Genomic DNA, 9570 nt, shown 5'->3' with positions numbered 1-9570 from the left:
CGAGTTTGGAGATTGAAGTCATTATGAAATTGGTTATTCTTGCAAATGAATATTCTCTTTATTTTGGTTTTAGAGGTGAATTTTATAAACAGGTGTTTGGTTTGGCTATGGGGGCATCTCTCTCCCCTTTGTCGGCAAATCTCTTCGTGGAATCTATTGAAACCTCCGCCATACACAGTTTTAGGCTCTCTCCTTGTTTCTGGGTCAGATTCATGGATTATGTGGTCTGTATTTGGAAACACGGTTTAGAGTCTTTAGACCTTTTCCATAAACATTTAAATAGTTTTGACAAAAACGTAAAATTTTGAAGAAAGTGATAAACTACCTTCTCTGGATATCTTATTGATTAAAAGTGAGTTCTATTTATTTTTTTCAGTTTATAGAAAGCCTACCCACAGTGATAGGTATTTGAACTTTCACTCTTGCCACCCTATCTCAGTGAAACGAGGGGTTGTGATTGCACTGGTGGATAGAGCTTTCAGAATTTGTTCCCGGGAGTTTCTGGATTCTGAATTGTTATATTTGAGGGATATTTTATTTGTAATAGTTACCCGATTAAATTCATTGATAAAATAATAAAAAATAGACGCATTAAACACAACACTAGGGTTATTGGGGTTTCACAGTGCACAGAATTAAACTTACCGAAACGTTTCATTACTTATCCTTATGTACCTACTTTGGGTGAGATGCTTAAAAGAATTTTGGGTAAATATAACGTTGATACTTGTTTCCAATCAGTCTGGAAAGTTTTATATTGGTAGAACTCACCAACAATTTACTGAAAGATTTATTGAGCATCGGAACTCAATAGAAAAAACCCTACAACTAAGAAAGCCTCCCGAAACTTTTGTTTCGGCTCTAGCTGAACACATATTCTTTTATCCTGAACATTTTATACAATTTGATGAGGCAAAAGCTATTTCTTAGAGGTTTTTCTCAGTGGGCTAGGGAGGCTATAGAAATCAAAAAAACATATATTTGCTAATATTTCAATAAATAAAGACACAGGGAATTTAAATATTGACCCAATTTATGATATTCTTTTAAAAAATGAACCAATAGTCGATGGGGGAATTAAAATTTTACACAATCACCAGGGGACAAGATTACCCACTAGACCAAAAAGAGTTGCTTCAATGTTAGCTTACAAGAGGATTATTTCGCAACAGAATAATTAACTATGTTTCAATTTTCATAAATTTTTCCTCAGTTGCTCTTTGATTCTCATTGAAGTAACTCGCATAGCTGCTTTTCCCTAGGTGGATAAGTAGCGACAATTGTATTTGTTATATTTGGTGGTGGTTTTTATTTGTTTTTAGATTAATTTTCTATCTTGTGCTGAAGACGCCTTGTTTTATACAGGCGAAATATCCGCGTTGTTTTAGTCTTTTAATTATACTGGCCGTCGTCTCGTTCGGAGTTTCTTTTTGTAGAGTTTCATCTCTCTTGATTGTTTATAGTAAATATTGAAGTTTGACTTGGAGGACCAAGGGAACCTGATCAAACCGGCTTTAAAATTTCAGGCCATATAAGGCGCCGCAGTTTAAATTTCTGAACCAAGGGAACTCCAATCAGGACATAAATTTCGCTGCCCTAAGTCAGGACGTCTTTTTGATTTTCAAAAATCAAAACATAATAATTTTAACACATGAGCACAAAATTAATTTATTTAAACGATGAACCAGACATAACACAATACAATAAAATTCTCATGATAAAAGGGTTGATCATTATTCTTGAGCGTTCAGGACTGTACTGGAATGGAGGTCAGGATGGCTTCAGTCCTATTAGAAGGTCAAAAGATATGCAGATTTCCAATTTATTGAATAATATTTTCTCCTCCCATCGATCCAAAATTCTATTGCGCAACTACTGTAAAAAAATATTACAAAATTTTGTCCAAATATAATTAGCAACCAAAAATCTCAATTCTTCAACGGAAAAGCTGAAAAAATTACAATATTTCCTTTATTAATCAATAATAAAAACAGATAATGTCAATTAAAGAAATAAAAATTAATTAACCAATTTAACTAAAAAGAAGTTTTCAAGGAAAAGTAGAGAGCTTTATAGAACCAAAAACGACGAGAAATACGATAAATGACCCAAAGTTAAAACAAACAGAAATTAAAATGAATAATAAAGTCAATCTGAAATTACCAGAAACAGGAATAGAACTAACGCCCCATTAGGCTTCTATACGCCAGAGCGTCATCTTTCCTCTTTACTGAAAACACTTTTATATTTTTGAGTTTGCTTTAATCTGTCAGAATAAAAACAATAACACACGCACACACAAATGATATCTCAAGCCTAGTCAAGATTTACAATTCAGAGTTGTGGCACTCTCAAAACTTCTAAAGGCCTTGAATGTCATTTGTATTTCATTCAAAATGATATGCATCTTGAACGGTTCCCGTGTGCAGGTCAACCTTTTTGTTTTATCTAATTTGTCCTGCAACTCAACCGTCATTTAACTAAACTCCACTGCAATTCCACCCCGTTTAACTCAATCCCCATGCAGCTCAACCCCCGTTTAAATAAGCCCCTGTTTAGCTAAAACCGCATGCAACTCAAATCTCGATCAACTCACCCCCGTTTAACTCTTCATTTAACGTCATTTAATTCGATCCATTTAACTCGTGCTTTGTTTTTATCAACCTCCATGTAACTCAACCCCCCATACATTCCATCCCTAATTTAACTCAACTTTCATGTTGCACAACCCTCATTGAGCCCTACTTGACTAAACCCCCATTCAAATCAACCCCATTCTGCTCAACTTAAAGCAGAAGGGTTAAGTTGTTGTTAAAGTTGTATTGTTGTTAAATCAATAATATACCTAGATAATTTAATTCAGCCTGTTTTGTTGGAAGCGATAAAAGTTGGCTCACATGAAATGGTCTTTATTCAATGGTTAATTTTTTTGGTACTTGTGTAATATACGCCCTACCTAATCTTCTTCTAATTTTTTTCGCTGACACTCAATCCTAACGAAATATACCAAAGTAAAATAAAAATATAATACTTTAGAAACAAGTTTGGGCTATATTTGCACATTAGGGGAAGGGAGGGGGTGGGCGTAAAGTGTAGCGGGTGTGCATGCCTAATATTCTAGGTACAATCGTTCTGCATATTATGCAGTAAAAATTGTTTCCTAACTTCACATTGTCCAAATAATTTACACTCTTCCCTGCTTAATGTGCAAATATAGCCCAATATAGCCCAAATTATATATTTATAACCTGCATATAGCCCAAATTATATATTTTCTCTTTGTCTTGTCTCACGCTAAGCTGAAAGAAACTAACGAAAAAAAAAAACGGTTCGTTAATGTGTTAATGAATGAACAACTTGAGCCGTAGGGCGTTTATCATACAGGTACCCAAGTTTTTTATGCTGCTTTAATTCACAACGATTACCCCCTCCCCCCTTCATCCCCTTAAGAACAAAAATTTATCCTTCTGTCTTATACATTAGAAATTAACAAATCTGAAATTAGCAAATAGGGTTGTGCTAGATGGGGATTGAGCTGCATGAGGGTTAATCTAAACAAGGTTTAGTTAAACGGGGCTTGAGTAGCATTGGGATAGAGTTAGACAGTGATTGAGTTTAATGGGGTTGGGTCGAATGAGAGCTGAATTTCACGGGCGTTGCGATAAATGAGGGCTCAGTTCAATGATGGCTGAGTTGGATGAAGTTTCAGTTGAACTAGGATTCAGATAAACAAGAGTTTGGTTTGATTTGTAGAATTAAACGAGTTTCAGTTGAATGTGGACTCACTTATACAAATCTTCTTGAACAATGTGGTTATTGTTTTATTGGCAAATAAGGTTGGGCTAAGTGGGGATTGAGTTTTATGAGGGTTAATCTAAACGAGATTTAGTTAAACAGGGCTTGAGTTGCATTGGGATAGAGTGAGACAGGGCTTGAGTTCAATGGAGTTGGGTAGAATGAGAGCTGAATTTCACGGGCGTTGCGATAAATGGGGCTTTGGTTCAATGATGGTTGAGCTGGATGTGGATTCAGTTGAACGAGGGTTTAGTTTATTTGGTAGAATTACACGGGTTCCAGTTAATGCGGGCACACCCTCACTTATACACACCCTCTTACACAATGGGGCTATACCAACGAAAAAAAGAAAGAGAAGAGAACCACCATAACAATCCAGATTTACGCAAAGAATTAAAGAAAGAAGACCGATTGTTAAATAACTATAATATAATTAATATTGTATAACCATTATAAAAATTATGTAGGTAGTATACATATTAATTAATACTGAATAATTTAAATAAATTATATCATACTAACATGTTATAAATATACAAATACATTAAATAATTTGCTGTAATTAATAATTGTACAAGTATTACAATTGTTTTATTATGTAATAAAATCATAAATTTGGTCGTCAATTTGGAGCATCTACAAGGCATTCTTTGTAAGAAAGGGTTTAAATAGCCCCTCTTATAAACATCATTTAGTGTCAGAGGATAATAACATATTGGAAATTATGCATTGAATTGAAATAGCTTGACTGGTAATACTACATGAATTTGACTTTGAACGAGTAACAGCATAATCCGGGTACCTACATAAAACGTGTGATGAAATGAATTATAGTGTTCAAGATTAGTAATTTCCCTATGTTTCGTCATTTGCAAGGTGAGGTAGGGAAAAAGAACTGAATGAAGAAGGGAAAATAGAAAAGGATCAATAGCTTGTATATGGCCCTGAATTAAGAGTTGTAATTATGGATGTGTTTTTGATGTGACCAAACTTGGTTGTTTTGGCCTATAGTTTCTGATGCGATTATACTTGGTTTTCTCGGCCTATAGCTTCTGAGTTCCTGGATTGATCTTTGTGCTAAATAGCGGTGTTAGCCGTGTCCTTGATTGGGGACTAATGCATTGAATGTAGGCACTGGCATGGATAATAATCTGACCCTTTTTTCCGGTAAGATTGTGTCGTATATTTTTACATAAATATGAGGAAAAGAAAGAAGCAGAAAAAAACTGAAACTGCATCAAGTGATGGTGGCCCATCAAACCGCTCCATATTTGATATTTTGGATGCATCAAGTGGTCTAAATTCAGTGTTTTCGAAAGCTAATTATGAGTTATCTTTAAAATATTTGGCTGATTATTTCACTCAGATGTTAGAAATTGTAAAAGATAATAAGAAGGTTTTGGAGTCAATTGATGGTAGATTAAAAACTTTAGAATGCCGTATTTCAACAGTGGAATCTGGACATACAAATTTAAACACAAAAATTAATCGTGTTGAAGCTGAAGTTACTGGTGTGAAAAGCGAAATTGATGAACTCAAGAAACATCTCTGTGTTGTCTCGGAAGAGGCTCGTTTCTTCAGAGATTCTACATCTAATTTATCAAACCGCCTAATATCCCCTGAATATAGATCTAATGACAGCAACTTAATTGTGTGGAATATTCCGTGTGAAAGACAAAATGAAGCTAAAGTCATTTTTGAAAAAAATTTGAAATTTTTTTTCAAAAATTACACTTTGGAAAAAGTTTGCAGATGTCTGAAGTACCGGAGTTCTCTATTGTGATGGTAAAGAAGGAGAAAATGTTTTAAAAGTAAATGTTCGGTCATCTGATGCTAAGGTAGATATATTAAAAAGAGGTAAACGGCTGAAAGGCAAGTTAGTAGCTAATCACATTAACATTCATTTGAGTGAGGATGCGCCTATTTCTATTCGTGTTGCTAGGAAAAAGGTATTTGCAATGAAGGATAAATTGACTGCACTGGGTATATCGTCTTGGGTTTCGAATTCCGTTCCGCCGGTTATTCGTATCGAAAGGGCAAATGGATTGAAAGCTGCGTGATCAATGTGATCAGTTGTGATCCCGAAATAAGCCAACCAATGTGTTTAGGAGGTGTTCCACAGTGAAATTATAATTATGTATGTCCATGTAAATGTTTTATTTTTTTTGTTCTTTTTCCTTTTGCTTATATTTTTTCTTTTAAATGTATGTTTGTAGATGTTGTTTTTGTTGTCAAGATTAATTTATGTCAAAGAGAAAAGTAAATTTCCCTTTTTTCCCTTTTAGTGTGAGTGTGTGGTGCGTTTGTGAGTGTATATTGTGTAGGTATCCAGTAGATAAATATTGAGAATTATGTTAGTTTGCAATTCATTCCTTCCTTGGCCGATATTGGAGAGGAAAAGTATTGCTTGTATCTTTTTTCTGTTTGTATATTTTCTTAATCTATTTTCTTTTAATTCACTTATTGCTTGTGTTAAGGATAGTTATTTCAGTCATATTGTTGTTGGTTATATTTATTTCCGTTTTTTGAAGGAAGTTACTAAAGGCTCTTTTAACTTTGATTCGTCCCGGGATTTATCCGTGGGGGTGGGGCCAAATTTCCTAGCATCATTTAAAAACGATCTGAAATTAAATTAAAAAGTTATTTCAACTGAAAGTAAGGAGCAGCATTAGACCTAAAACGAACAGAAATTATTAAGTATATGAAGGGAATTGCCCCCTTCTCAACACCTTGCTCTTTACGCTAAAGTTTGAAATGTGTCCCAATTCTTTAAGAACGACTCCTGAAACACAAGGGCCGACTGTTAGAACAGTAAGAAGCTTTTTTTAGAAGTACTGAAAAACTTAAGCGTAAAGAGCGATGTGTGAAGGAGGGGGCAATCCCCTTCACATATGTAATAATTTCTGTTCGTTTTTAAGTTTTAATGATGCTCCTTACTTTCAGTTAAAAACACTTTTTTTTTATTTAATTCGTACAAGGAGCTATGAGGTTAGAAGCTCGTGAAAAAGTTATAAAATATAATAAAGAAGAGTATGGATAATTATTTTTACTATTTTATAATATTTTTACGATTATTTTACTATTTTGGTTTGAAGGAAATTTATTTTGCGAAGACTAGTTAGATACAGTACTAAACGGATTATAAAACAATAAGGTCTCTGGTGTTGATAGTGTAGTAAATGAGATTTTAAAATATGGTAGGTACGAAGTCAGAGATAGGTTACTAAAGAATAGGAATATGATCTAAAAAAAACACAAAAAAAAAACAATAATAATGAAGCACCTGGGAGCTTACAAAAATTCGAATCGAACCCCTCTATGAGAAAGGTGATTAGAGTGAAAGTGGTAATTAATAAATTTAGTAGCTTTTTTAATTACTTAAGAAACTTTAAAGTTTTAATTACAGGGAACGCTTTTCTTACGGTAAAAACAATCCAAAATAATGAAATTACGGAAGTCGTACCTCCATAGGAAGTGAATTACTTAACATAATGCTACTTATTAGACTAGTAAATGCTGGTGATGAAGTTTCAAGGGATGAACAGTGTGGTTCTAAGATGGGGAAAGGATATTCCAACCAAATATATAATTTTAGAGCGATAATTGACGAAAAGCATGAATTCTTCCCTGAATGGATTAATTCATGGAAGAATCGTTCTTTCCTGAATGGAAGAATGGAAAAACGAAACGAAAAGCATGAATTCTTCCCTGAATGGAAAAATTCATGGAAGATTCATTCTTCCCTGAATGGAAGAACCAAACGAAAAACATGAATTTTTTCCTGAATGGAATAATTCATGGAAGAACCATTCTTCCCTGAATGGAAGAACTAAACGAAAAGTATGAATTCATCCCTGGATGAAATAATTCATTGAAGGACCATTCTTCCCTGAATGGGAGAACCAAACGAAAAACATGAATTCTTTCCTGAATGGAATAATTCATGGAAGAACCATTCTTCCCTGAATGGAAGAATGGAAGAACAGAACGAAAATCCTGAATTCTTCCCCGAATGGAAGAAGCAATAAAAAGGGTTTAAAGGGAAATAGAGCTTATTGGGCGGGGGGAAAGAGTAATACTTTGAATAGATTGGAGTGGAAGAGGAGTTGGCCTCAGGCGTCTTGGTGCTGCTCTTAGCTGTTAGTAGTAGTACTATAACGAAAAGAGAAATCACCAATGCAACAGCACAAACACATTAAAAAAAAAGACAGAAGGAGAAAAGGAAGACTGTTTTCCTAAATTAGTGATTAATATAGGCCAGCACTTGAATGAGGCCTTAACCCTACTCATCCATACAATCACATAGGTCATACAGCATAGCCATACACAATCAACCGTAAAGAATAATCCATGGAAAGGCAGTCATGTCGTCAATAAGTATCAGTCGTCATCTACCAAACAATAAAAACAGTAAAGACAAATAATTCAGAAGCAACAACCCAACACAAGGGCTCATCAGGAGAATGCACTTGCCTATAGGGTTTCGGCACTTTAAATTCTCTACCCAGTCAAGTGTTGTGACTACCACATAATACCTATGGTATCCCCGTGTCAGGTATCACCCCGAAAATATATGCCTATGAAAAAACAAAACAAAAAAACAAGCAAATGTAGAACAGCCAAGTAACACCAAAACAAGCTTATCCTGTTAATATATTCCTCGGTTTAGCAGCGATAGATAACCAGCGATAGATAACCTGATAAAATTTACCAAATCCCTAATATTAACTCTTTGTGAAAAACCTGAATGAACTAAAACAATTACAGAATTCATCAGTACCATGTGGCTATTTTTGAGAAATCCGCTCTTTTAGATATACGATTCACAAAATAGATGGCGCTGCATCAACTTTTCACGAACAATTAACGAAAAGTATTTCTAGATAATTCTTTTGGTATTTATTTAAAAATTCGTTATAATGAAAACTAAATTTTTTAAACTGCCAAGTTAATTTATTTGCAGAAAAAGCTCTTAATATCAATTTTTGGCTTAAGATTTTACATCTATTTTTAAAATCAGTATAATTACTACAAATCCTTGCATATCGAAGTAACTGTGAGAAAAACGCCGAATATGTGATATTTGAGTGTATATTACTTTAAGGGAATGGGAAATTAATCATTTCAAACTCGAAATCATCCGTTTTTTTATACATTTTAAAACTCAATTTATTATTATCAGAAATATAATACGAGGTCCTTCTAAATATAAAATTTCATTAAGATCCGATTAATCCTTCGTAAGTTAAAAATACCTAATTTTTTCTTATTTTTCAGAATCAACCCTCCCCTCACCAACTCCTCCAAACAGAGCAGATCAGTTCTGGTTCTGTCAATCACGTATCTAGGACTTCTGCTTATTTTTCCCACCAAGTTTCATCCGGATCCCTCCACTCTAAGTGTTTTCCAAGATTTTAGGTTCGCCCCTCCAACTCCCCCAAATGTCACCGGATCTGGTCGGGATTTAAAATAAGAGCTCTGAGACACGATATACTTCCAAACATAAAATTTCATTAAGATCCCATCACCCGTTCGTAAGTTAAAAATACTTCACTTTTTATGGCACTTGGTATTAACCAAGTGACATATAGCAATCGCAAATTCTTTCGGTCTGTCGGTCTGTCTGTCTGTCTGTCGGTCCCTTTTTTGCTACTTTAGGCACTTCCAGGTAAGCTACGACCATGAAATTTTGCAGTCGTATTAGGGACCGGACCAGATTAAATTAGAAAAGTCGTTTTCCCGATTTTATCATCTGGGGGAGGGGAGTGGAAGCCC

At 34.4% G+C, this 9570-nt stretch overlaps 1 long non-coding RNA gene across 1 annotated transcript; it reads right to left on the bottom strand.

Annotated features, from left to right (window-relative positions):
- Positions 1–1654: 1654 nt before the first annotated feature.
- LOC136033891 (uncharacterized) lies at positions 1655–8607 on the bottom strand. The gene is made up of 2 exons (XR_010619057.1): positions 8576–8607; positions 1655–1875 (listed from the first exon to the last, which is right to left on the bottom strand). It is a non-coding gene; the product is annotated as an uncharacterized LOC136033891 (long non-coding RNA).
- Between the last annotated feature and the right edge of the window lie 963 nt (positions 8608–9570).

The sequence above is a fragment of the Artemia franciscana genome, chromosome 12, assembly GCF_032884065.1.
Source record: "Artemia franciscana chromosome 12, ASM3288406v1, whole genome shotgun sequence".
NCBI lineage: Eukaryota > Metazoa > Arthropoda > Branchiopoda > Anostraca > Artemiidae > Artemia > Artemia franciscana.
The sequence above is the reverse complement of the archived record's forward strand: the minus strand, read 5'-3'. Positions and strand labels throughout refer to the sequence as shown.